This window comes from Syngnathus scovelli, chromosome 8 (assembly GCF_024217435.2).
Source record: "Syngnathus scovelli strain Florida chromosome 8, RoL_Ssco_1.2, whole genome shotgun sequence".
NCBI lineage: Eukaryota > Metazoa > Chordata > Actinopteri > Syngnathiformes > Syngnathidae > Syngnathus > Syngnathus scovelli.
The window spans coordinates 16,616,396-16,632,597 of NC_090854.1; the positions used below are offsets into that span (position 1 = coordinate 16,616,396).

The 16,202-nt window shown below is 47.1% G+C and overlaps 4 long non-coding RNA genes across 4 annotated transcripts; 3 read left to right on the top strand and 1 right to left on the bottom strand.

Annotated features, from left to right (window-relative positions):
• Positions 1 to 1,341: 1,341 nt before the first annotated feature.
• On the top strand, positions 1,342 to 2,334 carry LOC125973936 (uncharacterized). Its single transcript, XR_007483330.2, has 3 exons — positions 1,342 to 1,605; positions 1,766 to 1,823; positions 1,904 to 2,334. It is a non-coding gene; the product is annotated as an uncharacterized lncRNA (long non-coding RNA).
• A 516-nt stretch (positions 2,335 to 2,850) lies between these two features.
• On the top strand, positions 2,851 to 4,536 carry LOC137840522 (uncharacterized). The gene is made up of 3 exons (XR_011087212.1): positions 2,851 to 3,052; positions 3,154 to 4,223; positions 4,289 to 4,536. It is a non-coding gene; the product is annotated as an uncharacterized lncRNA (long non-coding RNA).
• A 657-nt stretch (positions 4,537 to 5,193) lies between these two features.
• Positions 5,194 to 6,596, top strand: LOC137840521 (uncharacterized). The gene is made up of 2 exons (XR_011087211.1): positions 5,194 to 5,526; positions 5,710 to 6,596. It is a non-coding gene; the product is annotated as an uncharacterized lncRNA (long non-coding RNA).
• A 7,021-nt stretch (positions 6,597 to 13,617) lies between these two features.
• On the bottom strand, positions 13,618 to 16,181 carry LOC125973932 (uncharacterized). Its single transcript, XR_007483327.2, has 4 exons — positions 15,668 to 16,181; positions 15,450 to 15,507; positions 14,394 to 15,369; positions 13,618 to 14,292 (listed from the first exon to the last, which is right to left on the bottom strand). It is a non-coding gene; the product is annotated as an uncharacterized lncRNA (long non-coding RNA).
• Positions 16,182 to 16,202: the final 21 nt, after the last annotated feature.

The following is a 16,202-nucleotide window of genomic DNA, read 5'->3' on the forward strand; positions in this document are numbered from 1 at the left end:
TCAGAGAAGCGGCGCGCTCAGACTTTGATGAGCCTGTTTTCACAGGCCAAACGGGGGAATTTCCTCTATGTGCATCTGTTTTCCCTTCAGGGGTTGTGTGCTGTGTTTGGAGTTATTTTTCCATCTGCAGTAGCAGCTTGTGTTGGAGGATGGAAAGAGCTTGACCTCTCATTTTCAGCTCGGTCGACCCTAGTTTAGCTTCAGTTCAAATTAAAAGGCACGCTGGTGTGTTCATTAGGTCACACAAGTGGAGTATCGGAGCTAACACATCCGTGTTTACCTTGAAGTGTCTCCACACGCCTGACGAGGCTCCTAATCTGACTGTCTGGAAGATCTATGTTAGGCTGATGAAGTGGTATTGGTGTCATAGCATCGGGGAACTTTTACCAGCATCGATACTTTTATCAGTGCGTTCGGGTGCTGAGCTCCTGGCCATGCAAGATAAATTTCTGTTCTGTATATAACGAGAAGCATAACACGAAGCCCCGACCGATTAATCGGACTATTAAATCTGATTATGGCCCTTTGAACACCATGCAAAGTAAATTGGTCTGTTTAAAATGGCCGCATGGAAACTTTCAACTATTTGTCCAAACCATTTGCTGACTAGGGGAATTTGCCACTGTCTGCCAACATCAGGCTGCTTCCCACATACCACTCCTACCTGCACACACATAGACTCTATTCACACATGCACACACACACACACACACACACACACACACACACTGGAAGCACATGGACAAAATGCCCTACGGCTACGGTGTCACTTGCAAGCTAGTATCCACTTGTTGTTCAACAATATGGCATCACAGGGACATACCTGCTTTTAATAGTCCATACATGTAATGAAGAACAGATTCATATTTTTTTCATGAGGTGATGCAGGACTCACAGGTTTAACGTGGATTACATATTGATTCTTTGCAGTTCTCTGTAGATTGATTGACTTGATCAATGGTGACTGGTTTGAAGAGTCTAATGTGATTAATCTTGATTTTGTCAAGGCTTGAGGCGAGCCACTGAGCTGTGAAAGCTCTCGGTTTCAAAATAAATTGCAAAGGCGAGTGACGGTATAAAGCCCAAATCCAAAATTTTGGATGAAGAAGATTCAACAGATGTGTGTAGTGGATGTCATCAGATTTTGTTCATACACACCGCATCGAACTCGCTGAATGAGTGTAGTGTTGGCTCGTGAGTGAATGATTCGTTCAAAAAGAACGAATGTTTTCAGTGAACGAGAGTGAACGAAAAGATCTAAAGATCTTTGTAGCCATGACGGAAAAACTTGTTTGGACCCGTTTAAAATCATTTATTTGATATGATATAAAGGAGATTTGGTCCTATTGATAGGGTATCCATCCAAACATGTTGGGTGTTCAAAGTTTCAACGGATAGTCCGAAGCAACCCTTTCCACAGTAGTCACCATGACAGGCGACCACCCGGTGGCGTCAGTGTGCCGAGCGCCGTTGGACGATCAGGAGAAGAAGATTTGAATTGACAGCTGTGACGTCAGGGCGTTAGGTAAATTGAAGACCGGTGTGCTCAAGGGGAGTTATCATATACAGGTGCCACCGAGCGCGTGGCGGCGGACTTGTTCTCAGGTAAGCCAGCATGCTAGCAAATGTTTGTCGTCTCCTGCCGTTTTTCACGACGGACGTCGAAGTTAACTGGAGACCGCAAGGAGGGTTTTCAAATCGGCCCCAAAATGTGTGCATTGTTGCCTTTTCTTACAAGCTTTTTCTCTTATTTTGTTTGTCGCAGGATTGTCGTACTCTCGTGACTCGGCAACGTCACGTCCACCGCGACGGTGGGCCTGGAGGTAAATTGTAGGCCGCAGGCAATTTAGCCCGTGAGCAAATGTTTGCAGTTTCTTACGATGCCATTTATTATTTCTTGCAGGATTTTCGCTGTCTAGGGAGTGCTTGAGGTTTGAGCACGGCACGGCACTGCACGCCACAATCGACTTTGCGTCGCGTCGTTGCGCGTTTTAGTGGTATTTTAAATGTTTTTCGCGTTTTTTTTTTAATGCTGGCCAACATTTTTTCATTCGTTTGTTTGTTGAAGGTTCGTAAATGACGCCGCCGATAAGCACGTGTTTGTCTGACTATAGGAAATGTAAGTGAATGAAACAATTCTTTATTATAATGCGTGTGCCATTTTCGTGTTATGCAAACGGATGGATGTGACGAATTTGTTAGTCATGTCCAAATCAGACCAAATCTATTCAAAGATGGCGCCCGAACGCCCGCCCTCGTTCCGTTACGCAACAAACATTTGCGCGGGTTATTTTCTCCCGTTTTGGACGCCGCAAACCTGGATCATCCGTCCAATGTGAGGTGAGTTGATGGATGATAAAATTAAAATAGAAATTACAATCCTGATAAATGATCTTAATAAACTACAATATAATATATTTTTTCAAATGTAAAAGTCTACTTAGTATGTATAATATTAAATATAATTCTGATCAATTATCCTGACTTACTGCAATATAATGATAATTATATATTTTTTCAAATAGAAATTACAATCCTGATAAATGATCTTGATAAACTACAATATAATGATATATTATTTCAAATGTAAAAGTCTACTTAGTATGTATAAAATTAAAATATTAAATATAATTCTGATCAATTATCCTGACTTACTGCAATATAATGATAATTATATATTTTTTCAAATAGATATTACAATCCTGATAAATGTTCTTGATAAACTACAATATAATGATATATTTTTTCAAATGTAAAAGTCTACTTAGTATGTATAAAATTAAAATATTAAATATAATTCTGATCAATTATCCTGACTTACTGCAATATAATGATAACTATATATTTTTTCAAATGTAAAACTCTACTAAGTATGTACAATTGTTGCAAAAATATCATGCCATTGGCACGCGACTCAATGTCTAGTTTGTTTCTTTTGTAGCACTCAAACAGGCCACCCAGCCAGCATCCTTCTATACAAAGCAAGCAGGAGGCTCTTGAGGAGCCATTTCAGTGATGTTGAGGACACTGAGGAAGAGGAGTCCTAAATCAGGTGAAAAGTAAAGTTTCAGCTTCCCAACACACAATTAATGGCTGTCTATGTCGAGTTTTAGCTTCCCAGCACACAATTAATGGCTGGCTGTGTTTTTGCAGGCTGCAAGAGAAGCCGAATGGGATGAGGAAAAGTATACCATATCCAAAGGCGCAATGGCCATATCCAACGGAGCAATGGCCATATCCAACGGAGCAATGGCCATATCCAACGGAGCAATGGCCATATCCAATGGAGCAATGGCCATATCCAACGGAGCAATGGCCATATCCAACGGAGCAATGGCCATATCCAACGGCGCAATGGCCATATCCAAAGGAGCAATCCAGTCAAGAATCAAGCAATGCGCTGCAAAAGTCGATGTGTGCGGATCATGTGCCCAGGAGGGGGCAGTGTGGTTGCCTTTGATTATGGGTGCAGATCATGTGCCCAGGAGGGGGCAGTGTGGTTGCCTTTGGTTATGGGTGCACGACGGAAAGGTTGCAGGGGTGGACAGTGTTTGGGGCTCTGATGGTTGGTCTTGCTTAAGAGGTGTGCTGTGCTTGTGGCTTGTCTGGATCCAGCGTTGTCTTGTGCTTGGTTGCCATTGACGGCTCACTTGGGGGAGGACGTGGTTACGCGGATGGACACCAAACGAAACTTTGACGTGGAGCCGAATGTCCAATTTTGACATGTGACTTGTACCATTTTGTGTCTTTTTCTAACCTGCCGCTGTTGTACTTGCTGCGTTCTTAGTCCCCCCCCCAGGTGTAGGGTGGCGTTGGAGCGAGCCGATCCCGAATGTCCAGTTTTGCAATTTGACTTGACATTTTGTCTGTTTCTAGCCTACCACTGTTGCACTTAATCTAACCCTAACCTACCACTGTGGTAGTTGCGTTCTTTGTTCTCCCCTAGGTGTTGGAGCGAGCCAGTCACATTTGGTGTCTTTTTCTAACCTACCACTGTCGTGCTTGATCTAAGCCTAACGTACCACTGTGCGTCCTTTGTTCTCTAGGTGTAGAGGGCGGCGTTGGAGCGAGCCGGTCCACGAGGAAGACTTAATGATGCGAGCAGCGCCCAATTCATTGCATGTTCTGCCATTTGCAGGCCGGACGCAAAAGGGGAGGCGGGGGGCGCACGGCCAGATCCGACCCGGCGACGGTAACCAAGAGTAGCTAGCCGCTGTGATCAAGTAAGCAAGTAACCGACAACTTGGGGTGCTCTTTGAGTTTCTGACATTTGTTTCTGTTTCTGGAGATGGCGACCGGGACGTGACACGATCTGATCAGAGGTGGATGGACCGCTGTGGCATCACTCTGAAGTAGCAGAGTTCTGAGGGAGACCCGCTTCCCTGGAGGCGTCGACCTGCGCAGCTTCAACGTGTGAAATGGATTTATTTATTTTTTAATTACACCAGCGGTGTCCCAATGTCTGCTTGAGGGCTGCATACTGAAACAAATTCAGTATTCTTTGACACAAATTCATTAAATCAATCACGAAATGTTGCCGTTGATATTTTGTGCTACAAAGCAGTGTTGCGTTCATTCGTGTGGTGTTGATCAAGTTGCCCCGAGGCTGCCATTTGGACACCAATGGTGACGTGTGTAGGGCTGCACGTGTATTGGAAAACTGCCATATGGTGGTCTAGGTTATTGACATGCGCTTTAAGAAAGCAAAGATTAGTTTTTTTTCTTCATGTGGCAAATGAAACATGTTTTCTTGCCTTGCTATTTGTACTAAGACGATAAGTCATTGATGTAAGTTAAAGTTAACTAATCTAACTGATCTCATTGCGATCAAATAGTTAACCTCCATCCAAGAATTTTGCACAACTTGCCTCAATGCAGTGGTCTGGCCCAATACTGCCATATCAGTGGTTTTCCAACATGTTGTGCAGCCCTCATTGAGTGTCAAACGCGCAAGCGACCGCGCAAGCGACAGCAAGCGACCGCGCAAGCGACCGCGCAAGCGACCGCGCAAGCGACGGCAAGCGCAAGCGACCGCGCAAGCGACCGCGCAAGCGACGGCAAGCGCAAGCGACCGCGCAAGCGACCGCGCAAGCGACGGCAAGCGCAAGCGACCGCGCAAGCGACGGCAAGCCTAAGCGACCGCGCAAGCGACCGCGCAAGCGACCGCGCAAGCGACGGCAAGCGACCGCGCAGCGAGACTTTTGTGCTTGTCTTGCAAGGTGGAAGAGATGTTGCACGAAACCAAGAGCCGGCGGACGGAGGCCACCAGACCTGTGAGCGGGGTGCAAAGGAAGGAATCACCCAAAGCAAGCAGTCGCCAAATGATGGAGGAGCCTGATGCATGACTGGCCAAGGCTGGCCAGAGGCGGTGACATGGCAATATGCAAGGGTAGTATACACACTTGTTGGTTTTAATTTGATTTCCTTTTTTGTCTGCCGTTCAGGGTTGCCGGGGCGGCGGATGGGACGAGCGCCAGCCTGCACCGGGAGTGACTGGGCTGCACCCACCAGACCAGGAGGGGGCAGGTAATGAGTACATTGACAGAAGTGAACCGCGCGCAACCGAGTGCCGTTTCTTTTTGCACTTGTGCGAGGCGGAAGACGACGTGCCGCTAGTTACCTAATTCAAACTTACCTTAGTCAAGGTTGGCGGGGGTGCTAGTGGAATTTTTCCCCCTTGCCAAAACCACCACAATGTCTGCCTTTCAGGATTGCTGGGGCAGTGGATCGGACGAGTGCCTGCACAGAGAGGGACTGGGCAGGACCAGGAGGGGGGGGAGCTAACCATCGGCGGACCTTCGCCCGTGATGAACGGCCGACACGAGACGGACGGACGGACGGGTGCGGCGAGGGCAAAGCGCCCAGCCAGCATTTAAGGAGAGTATGACTTTGTTTTTCCTTTTGTGCCTTCTTTCGTTCTCTCTCTCTCCCTCCCTCCACTTTTTCACTGGGTGTGCACACTGGTCGTCTGCATGAGGCCTCTTTCTTTCTCAGCGCTGCGTCATTTTGCAATATTGTTTTACTGTTTTTTTTTTAAATCATGAAATAAACTGTTTGTACTGTAATTGTGTGTTTGTGTACCACTGAACTGCAATTAAACTGTGAACTGACTTCAAGTGGTCCATTTTAAACATTGGCAGTGGCAGTCTATCGTGCATACAAACTGGAATCATTTGAGACATTCTCAATGACAAGACAATTGTAAAGTTAGGCTGAAACAAAATTGACTTGTTAAATATGCAGTGTCAGGCTTTTTATTTATTTTTTTAACTACACAAAGAAAAGCTGGATGCATTCTAAATTGTTGACAAAAGCCAAGTAGCCAGACACCCATAGATGCAAACGACAAGCGTACAAACGGTCTCTGTTGCGATCAATAAGTCATCTTTGGCAACCCTGCTTTAAAATGGCCACCGAACTCAGAATCTTGCAGAATGTTGGTACATTTTTCTGTATGAGTAAAAGCTGTTATTTTAATCTAGTCAGAGCCATTTTTGGGTTTGTTTTGAATCGTCATGCATCATGTGGGCATTCTTGTGAATAAAATCAACAGTGGTGTGTGTGCTTCCTGTTGGTGGTCCTGTAAATAAAGTCAACTTTGGTGTCAGTCATCATTCGCGATGTGCCTCAATCGATGGTGCATCTCTTGAATGTGAAACGTATTGCATGTTTTGTTACAGGCTTGATGTCTTCATTGGCTGTCTGACTACAAAAAAAGGCTGTTGAAGTCAATTGAATTCATAAACATAGCGTGTAACTTCCAGGACCTTGGCTTTCAATTCAAAGCACAGTTGCTTTACTACACGGCTAGCCTCGGTGCATGTACTGGGTGGTAGCACACAGTTCGGAGTAAAGTAAAGGCCAGAGTAGTCTTATTCATACTGGCATCCTTATGAAATTGTCCATATCAGAAAGGCTAGATGAATTCCAAGTGCTGCCACAGAGTAGCAGCGTATTTGCCTCAACCTGTCTGATGCTGGGTCAATGCGATGCACCATTCGTTGTTTTGCCCAAAACAACCTAAGAAATACAGAAGTACTGCCGTTATCCCGCCAATGTACATGTGTGTTAAAAGTACAAAACAAATTCATTTGCATGATAAACCACATGCTAGATATTTGCCTCAACCTGTCTGATGCTCTATTTAACTGTACGTGATAATTTTTAACAATTTTAATAATTTTTATTTTTAAGTACATTACAAATGATAGGCACCCCAATTAGACAGCTGGGTCAATGTGACCCGTCTTTTGCGGTTTGTTCTGCCCAAAGCAACCTAACAAATACACATAAGTACTGCCGCCATCTCGACAATGTGCATGTCTCTCAAAAGTACAAAGCAAACAAGTTAATTTGTATAATACACTTCTAAACCACACGCTAAAGTAATTCATGTGATGCAGAAAGTCTTCTGTAGCTTGCTATGATTTGCCAATTTGAGCGATGACGTATCCGGACCCGAGGCTGGGGGTTGCCCGTCCATGTGCCTAATCGCTCCGGCATTGATACATCAGCAATGCTTCTTTCTAGGTCTCCTTATGTCCTCAGCACTGCAAACCTTTGTGCCGTTACACCATATGAAGTAAATGACGGAATGTTTTTTTTTTTTTTTTTTACACCTCCTCTAATGTGTATCAAGCATACAGATGGTGTTTTAGAACAGCCTAGATTAGTAAATTACAGAAAGTAAAAAAAACTTGTAAAGTTCTAAAAAGTTATTAATTCACTTATTAATCGCTGCAAGTGGGAAGTACAGGCAAATGTCTGCCCAATCACAATCAACGCAATGGAGCGAATATCGCAGCGCGGCGTATGCAGTAGGAGGCGCAGGCGGCATGTGGCGCAGGCGGCGCAGGCGGCGCAGGCAGCATGGCGAGCAGAGAGCGCAGGCGGCGCAAGCAGCAAGGGTGGGGAATCGAACCCTGGATCTCAGGTGTTCAAGCGCAGCGACGGAGCCACTCGCCAAGCGTGGCGAGCTCGGCAGTCACCCCGCTTTCACTTCGAGTCATTCTTACACGTTCAGTATTGCGCTCCGCGCGCGCTGGGTAAGTACAAAAGGGAACAGACCGCCGCCGGCTGCCAGGTCACACTGGCCGACCGGTTAGTGACACGGCCTCTTGCCCCGTACAGTCCTGGTTCGATCCCAGGGGTGGCAATATTCACCGGGCCACTTTTGTAGGTGTCTGGATACATGCATATAGATTGCATATCCAAGTATTTATTTATGTGTAAGCACCCGGTGTGGCCCCGCCCGGAAGTGGGCGGAGCGATGCAGCTGGCCCCGCCCCCATCGAAAAGGCCCCGCCCCCTGCCCTACTAAATGACAGTAGGGCAGGGGGCGGGGCGAAGCCCCGCCCCCTGCCCTACTAAATGACAGTAGGGTAGGGGGCGGGGCGAAGCCCCGCCCCCTGCCCTACTAAATGACAGTAGGGCAGGGGGCGGGGCGAAGCCCCGCCCCCTGCCCCACCAAAAGACAATTAAAAGTGTATTGAAAGACAGTAGGGTAGGGGGCGGGGCGAAGCCCCGCCCCCTACCCTACTGTCTTTCAATACACTATTAAAAGACAGTAGGGTAGGGGGCGGGGCGAAGCCCCGCCCCCTACCCTACTGTCTTTTAATAGTGTATTGAAATTGAATTAAACACTATTAAAAGACAGTAGGGTAGGGGGCGGGGCTTCGCCCCGCCCCCTACCCTACTGTCTTTTAATAGTGTATTGAAAGACAGTAGGGTAGGGGGCGGGGCTTCGCCCCGCCCCCTACCCTACTGTCTTTCAATACACTTTTAATTGTCTTTTGGTGGGGCAGGGGGCGGGGCTTCGCCCCGCCCCCTGCCCTACTGTCATTTAGTAGGGCAGGGGGCGGGGCTTCGCCCCGCCCCCTACCCTACTGTCATTTAGTAGGGCAGGGGGCGGGGCTTCGCCCCGCCCCCTACCCTACTGTCATTTAGTAGGGCAGGGGGCGGGGCTTCGCCCCGCCCCCTGCCCTACTGTCATTTAGTAGGGCAGGGGGCGGGGCCAGGGGCGGGGCCTTTTCGATGGGGGCGGGGCCAGCTGCATCGCTCCGCCCACTTCCGGGCGGGGCCACACCGGGTGCTTACACATAAATAAATACTTGGATATGCAATCTATATGCATGTATCCAGACACCTACAAAAGTGGCCCGGTGAATATTGCCACCCCTGGGATCGAACCAGGACTGTACGGGGCAAGAGGCCGTGTCACTAACCGGTCGGCCAGTGTGACCTGGCAGCCGGCGGCGGTCTGTTCCCTTTTGTACTTACCCAGCGCGCGCGGAGCGCAATACTGAACGTGTAAGAATGACTCGAAGTGAAAGCGGGGTGACTGCCGAGCTCGCCACGCTTGGCGAGTGGCTCCGTCGCTGCGCTTGAACACCTGAGATCCAGGGTTCGATTCCCCACCCTTGCTGCTTGCGCCGCCTGCGCTCTCTGCTCGCCATGCTGCCTGCGCCGCCTGCGCCGCCTGCGCCACATGCCGCCTGCGCCACATGCCGCCTGCGCCACATGCCGCCTGCGCCTCCTACTGCATACGCCGCGCTGCGATATTCGCTCCATTGCGTTGATTGTGATTGGGCAGACATTTGCCTGTACTTCCCACTTGCAGCGATTAATAAGTGAATTAATAACTTTTTAGAACTTTACAAGTTTTTTTTACTTTCTGTAATTTACTAATCTAGGCTGTTCTAAAACACCATCTGTATGCTTGATACACATTAGAGGAGGTGTAAAAAAAAAAAAAAAAAACATTCCGTCATTTACTTCATATGGTGTAACGGCACAAAGGTTTGCAGTGCTGAGGACATAAGGAGACCTAGAAAGAAGCATTGCTGATGTATCAATGCCGGAGCGATTAGGCACATGGACGGGCAACCCCCAGCCTCGGGTCCGGATACGTCATCGCTCAAATTGGCAAATCATAGCAAGCTACAGAAGACTTTCTGCATCACATGAATTACTTTAGCGTGTGGTTTAGAAGTGTATTATACAAATGAACTTGTTTGCTTTGTACTTTTGAGAGACATGCACATTGTCGAGATGGCAGCAGTACTTATGTGTATTTGTTAGGTTGCTTTGGGCAGAACAAACCGCAAAAGACGGGTCACATTGACCCAGCTGTCTAATTAGGGTGCCTATCATTTGTAATGTACTTAAATAAAAATTAAAATTGTTAAAAATTATCACGTACAGTTAAATAGAGCATCAGACAGGTTGAGGCAAATATCTAGCATGTGGTTTATCATGCAAATGAATTTGTTTTGTACTTTTAACACACATGTGTATTGGCGAGATAACGGCAGTACTTCTGGATTTCTTAGGTTGTTTTGGGCAAAACAACGAAAGGTGCATCGCATTGACCCAGCATCAGACAGGTTGAGGCAAATATGCTGCTACTCGGTGGCAGCACTTGGAATTCATCTAGCCTTTCTGATATGGTCAATTTCATAAGGATGCCAGTATGAATAAGACCACTCTGGCCTTTACTTTACTCTGAACTGTGTGCTACCACCCAGTACATGCACCGAGGCTGGCCGTGTAGTAAAGCAACTGTGCTTTGAATTGAAAGCCAAGGTCCTGGAAGTTACACACTATGTTTATGAATTCAATTGACTTCAACAGCCTTTTTTGTAGTCAGACAGCCAATGAAGACATCAAGCCTGTAACAAAACATGCAATAAGTTTCACATTCAAGAGATGCACCATCGATTGAGGCACATCGCGAATGATGACTGACACCAAAGTTGACTTTATTTACAGGACCACCAACAGGAAGCACACACACCACTGTTGATTTTATTCACAAGAATGCCCACATGATGCATGACGATTCAAAACAAACCAAAAAATGGCTCTGACTAGATTAAAATAACAGCTTTTACTCATAGAGAAAAATGTACCAACATTCTGCAAGATTCTGAGTTCGGTGGCCATTTTAAAGCAGGGTTGCCAAAGATGACTTATTGATCGCAACAGAGACCGTTTGTACGCTTGTCGTTTGCATCTATGGGTGTCTGGCTACTTGGCTTTTGTCAACAATTTAGAATGCATCCAGCTTTTCTTTGTGTAGTTAAAAAAATAAAAAGCCTGACACTGCATATTTAACAAGTCAATTTTGTTTCAGCCTAACTTCACAATTGTCTTGTCATTGAGAATGTCTCAAATGATTCCAGTTTGTATGCACGATAGACTGCCACTGTTTAAAATGGACCACTTGAAGTCAGTTCACAGTTTAATTGCAGTTCAGTGGTACACAAACACACAATTACAGTACAAACAGTTTATTTCATGATTAAAAAAAACAACAGTAAAACAATATTGCAAAATGACGCAGCGCTGAGAAAGAAAGAGGCCTCATGCAGACGGCCAGTGTGCACACCCAGTGAAAAAGTGGAGGGAGGGAGGGAAAGAACGAAAGAAGGCACAAAAGGAAAAACAAAGTCATACTCTCCTTAAATGCTGGCTGGGCGCTTTGCCCTCGCCGCATCCGCACCCGTCCGTCCGTCTCGTGTCGGCCGTTCATCACGGGCGAAGGTCCGCCGATGGTTAGCTCCCCCCCCCTCCTGGTCCTGCCCAGTCTCTCTCTGTGCAGGCACTCGTCCGATCCACTGCCCCAGCAATCCTGAAAGGCAGACATTGTGGTGGTTTTGGCAAGGGGGAAAAATTCCACTAGCACCCCCGCCAACCTTGACTAAGGTAAGTTTGAATTAGGTAACTAGCGGCACGTCGTCTTCCGCCTCGCACAAGTGCAAAAAGAAACGGCACTCGGTTGCGCGCGGTTCACTTCTGTCAATGTACTCATTACCTGCCCCCTCCTGGTCTGGTGGGTGCAGCCCAGTCACTCCCGGTGCAGGCTGGCGCTCGTCCCATCCGCCGCCCCGGCAACCCTGAACGGCAGACAAAAAAGGAAATCAAATTAAAACCAACAAGTGTGTATACTACCCTTGCATATTGCCATGTCACCGCCTCTGGCCAGCCTTGGCCAGTCATGCATCAGGCTCCTCCATCATTTGGCGACTGCTTGCTTTGGGTGATTCCTTCCTTTGCACCCCGCTCACAGGTCTGGTGGCCTCCGTCCGCCGGCTCTTGGTTTCGTGCATCATCTCTTCCACCTTGCAAGACAAGCACAAAAGTCTCGCTGCGCGGTCGCTTGCGCTTGCCGTCGCTTGCGCGGTCGCTTGCGCTTGCCGTCGCTTGCGCTTGCCGTCGCTTGCGCTTGCCGTCGCTTGCGCGGTCGCTTGCGCGGTCGCTTGCGCGGTCGCTTGCGCGGTCGCTTGCGCGGTCGCTTGCGCGGTCGCTTGCGCGGTCGCTTGCGCGGTCGCTTGCGCGGTCGCTTGCGCGGTCGCTTGCGCGGTCGCTTGCGCGGTCGCTTGCGCTTGCCGTCGCTTGCGCGGTCGCTTGCGCGGTCGCTTGCCGTCGCTTGCGCGGTCGCTTGCGCTTGCCGTCGCTGCGCGTTTGACACTCAATGAGGGCTGCACAACATGTTGGAAAACCACTGATATGGCAGTATTGGGCCAGACCACTGCATTGAGGCAAGTTGTGCAAAATTCTTGGATGGAGGTTAACTATTTGATCGCAATGAGATCAGTTAGATTAGTTAACTTTAACTTACATCAATGACTTATCGTCTTAGTACAAATAGCTAGGCAAGAAAACATGTTTCATTTGCCACATGAAGAAAAAAAATCTTTGCTTTCTTAAAGCGCATGTCAATGACCTAGACCATTATATGGCAGTTTTCCAATACACGTGCAGCCCTACACACGTCACCATTGGTGTCCAAATGGCAGCCTCGGGGCAACTTGATCAACACCACACGAATGAACGCAACACTGCTTTGTAGCACAAAATATCAACGGCAACATTTCGTGATTGATTTAAAGAATTTGTGTCAAAGAATTCTGAATTTGTTTCAGTATGCAGCCCTCAAGCAGACATTGGGACACCGCTGGTGTAATTAACAAATAAATAAATCCATTTCACACGTTGAAGCTGCGCAGGTCGACGCCTCCAGGGAAGCGGGTCTCCCTCAGAACTCTGCGACTTCAGATCCATGCCACAGCGGTCCGTCCACCTCTGATCAGATCGTGTCACGTCCCGGTCGCCATCTGCAGAAACAGAAACAAATGTCAGAAACTCAAAGAGCACCCCAAGTTGTCGGTCACTTGCTTACTTGATCACAGCGGCTAGCTACTCTTGGTTACCGTCGCCGGGTCGGATCGGGCCGTGCGCCCCCCGCCCCCCCTTTTGCGTCCGGCCTGCAAATGGCAGAACATGCAATGAGTTGCGCGCTGCTCGCATCATTAAGTCTTCCTCGTGGACCGGCTCGCTCCAACGCCGCCCTCTACACCTAGAGAACAAAGGACGCACAGTGGTAACGTTAGGCTTAGATCAAGCACGACAGTGGTAGGTTAGAAAAAGACACCAAATGTGACTGGCTCGCTCCAACACCTAGGGGAGAACAAAGAACGCCACAGTGGTGGTAGGTTAGGCTTAGATTAAGTGCAACAGTGGTAGGCTAGAAACAGACAAAATGTCAAGTCAAATTGCAAAACTGGACATTCGGGATCGGCTCGCTCCAACGCCACCCTACACCTGGGGGGGGGACTAAGAACGCAGCAAGTACGACAGCGGCAGGTTAGAAAAAGACACAAAATGGTACAAGTCACATGTCAAAATTGGACATTCGGCTCCACGTCAAAGTTTCGTTTGGTGTCCATCCGCGTAACCACGTCCTCCCCCAAGTGAGCCGTCAATGGCAACCAAGCACAAGACAACGCTGGATCCAGACAAGCCACAAGCACAGCACACCTCTTAAGCAAGACCAACCATCAGAGCCCCAAACACTGTCCACCCCTGCAACCTTTCCGTCGTGCACCCATAACCAAAGGCAACCACACTGCCCCCTCCTGGGCACATGATCTGCACCCATAATCAAAGGCAACCACACTGCCCCCTCCTGGGCACATGATCCGCACACATCGACTTTTGCAGCGCATTGCTTGATTCTTGACTGGATTGCTCCTTTGGATATGGCCATTGCGCCTATGGATATGGCCATTGCGCCGTTGGATATGGCCATTGCGCCGTTGGATATGGCCATTGCTCCGTTGGATATGGCCATTGCTCCGTTGGATATGGCCATTGCTCCGTTGGATATGGCCATTGCTCCGTTGGATATGGCCATTGCTCCGTTGGATATGGCCATTGCTCCGTTGGATAGGCCATTGCGCCTTTGGATATGGTATACTTTTCCTCATCCCATTCGGCTTCTCTTGCAGCCTGCAAAAACACAGCCAGCCATTAATTGTGTGCTGGGAAGCTAAAACTCGACATAGACAGCCATTAATTGTGTGTTGGGAAGCTGAAACTTTACTTTTCACCTGATTTAGGACTCCTCTTCCTCAGTGTCCTCAACATCACTGAAATGGCTCCTCAAGAGCCTCCTGCTTGCTTTGTATAGAAGGATGCTGGCTGGGTGGCCTGTTTGAGTGCTACAAAAGAAACAAACTAGACATTGAGTCGCGTGCCAATGGCATGATATTTTTGCAACAATTGTACATACTTAGTAGAGTTTTACATTTGAAAAAATATATAATTATCATTATATTGCAGTAAGTCAGGATAATTGATCAGAATTATATTTAATATTTTAATTTTATACATACTAAGTAGACTTTTACATTTGAAAAAATATATCATTATATTGTAGTTTATCAAGATCATTTATCAGGATTGTAATTTCTATTTGAAAAAATATATAATTATCATTATATTGCAGTAAGTCAGGATAATTGATCAGAATTATATTTAATATTTTAATTTTATACATACTAAGTAGACTTACATTTGAAAAAATATATCATTATATTGTAATTTATTAAGATCATTTATCAGGATTGTAATTTCTATTTTAATTTTATCATCCATCAACTCACCTCACATTGGACCGATGATCCAGGTTTGTATAACCCGCGCAATGTTTGTTGCGTAACGGAACGAGGGCGGGCGGGCGTACAGGCGGGCGTTCGGGCGCCATCTTTGAATAGATTTGGTCATGACTAACAAATTCGTCACATCCATCAGTTTGCATAACACGAAAATGGCACACGCATTATAATAAAGAATTGTTTCATTCACTTACATTTCCTATAGTCAGACAAACACGTGCTTATCGGCGGCGTCATTTACGAACCTTCAACAAACAAACGAATGAAAAAATGTTGGCCAGCATTAAAAAAAAACGCGAAAAACACTTAAAATACCACTAAAACGCGCAACGACGCGACGCAAAGTCGACTGTGGCGTGCAGTGCCGTGCCGTGCTCAAACCTCAAGCACTCCCTAGACAGCGAAAATCCTGCAAGAAATAATAAATGGCATCGTAAGAAACTGCAAACATTTGCTCACGGGCTAAATTGCCTACGGCCTACAATTTACCTCCAGGCCCACCGTCGCGGTGGACGTGACGTTGCCGAGTCACGAGAGTACGACAATCCTGCGACAAACAAAATAAGAGAAAAGGCTTGTGAGAAAAGGCAACAAAGCACACATTTTGGGGCCGATTTGAAAACCCTCCTTGCGGTCTCCAGTTAACTTCGACGTCCGTCGTGAAAAACGGCAGGAGACGACAAACATTTGCTAGCATGCTGGCTTACCTGAGAACAAGTCCACCGCCACGCGCTCGGTGGCACCTGTATATGATAACTCCCCTTGAGCACACCGGTCTTCAATTTACCTAACGCCCTGACGTCACATCTGTCAATTCAAATCTTCTTCTCCTGATCGTCCAACGGCGCTCGGCACACTGACGCCACCGGGTGGTCGCCTGTCATGGTGACTACTGTGGAAAGGGTTGCTTCGGACTATACTTTGAAACTTTGAACACCCAACATGTTTGGATGGATACCCTATCAATAGGATCAAATCTCCTTTATATAATATCAAATAAATTATTTTCAAACGGGTCCAAACAAGTTTTTCCGGTGGCACCTGCATATGATATGTTGGAGAAACCAATTCATTAAAAGCATTTTTATAATTGTGTATCAGTGCAGGATATTTTTCCCACTTGAATCACCCTCTGGAATTCCCAATAAATCTCAAGTCATTGAATTCATCCAACATGAATCAAAACACATTTTTACCCACTGCTGGAAAATATTCCCGAGGTAGTAAAGAGACTTCCAGCTG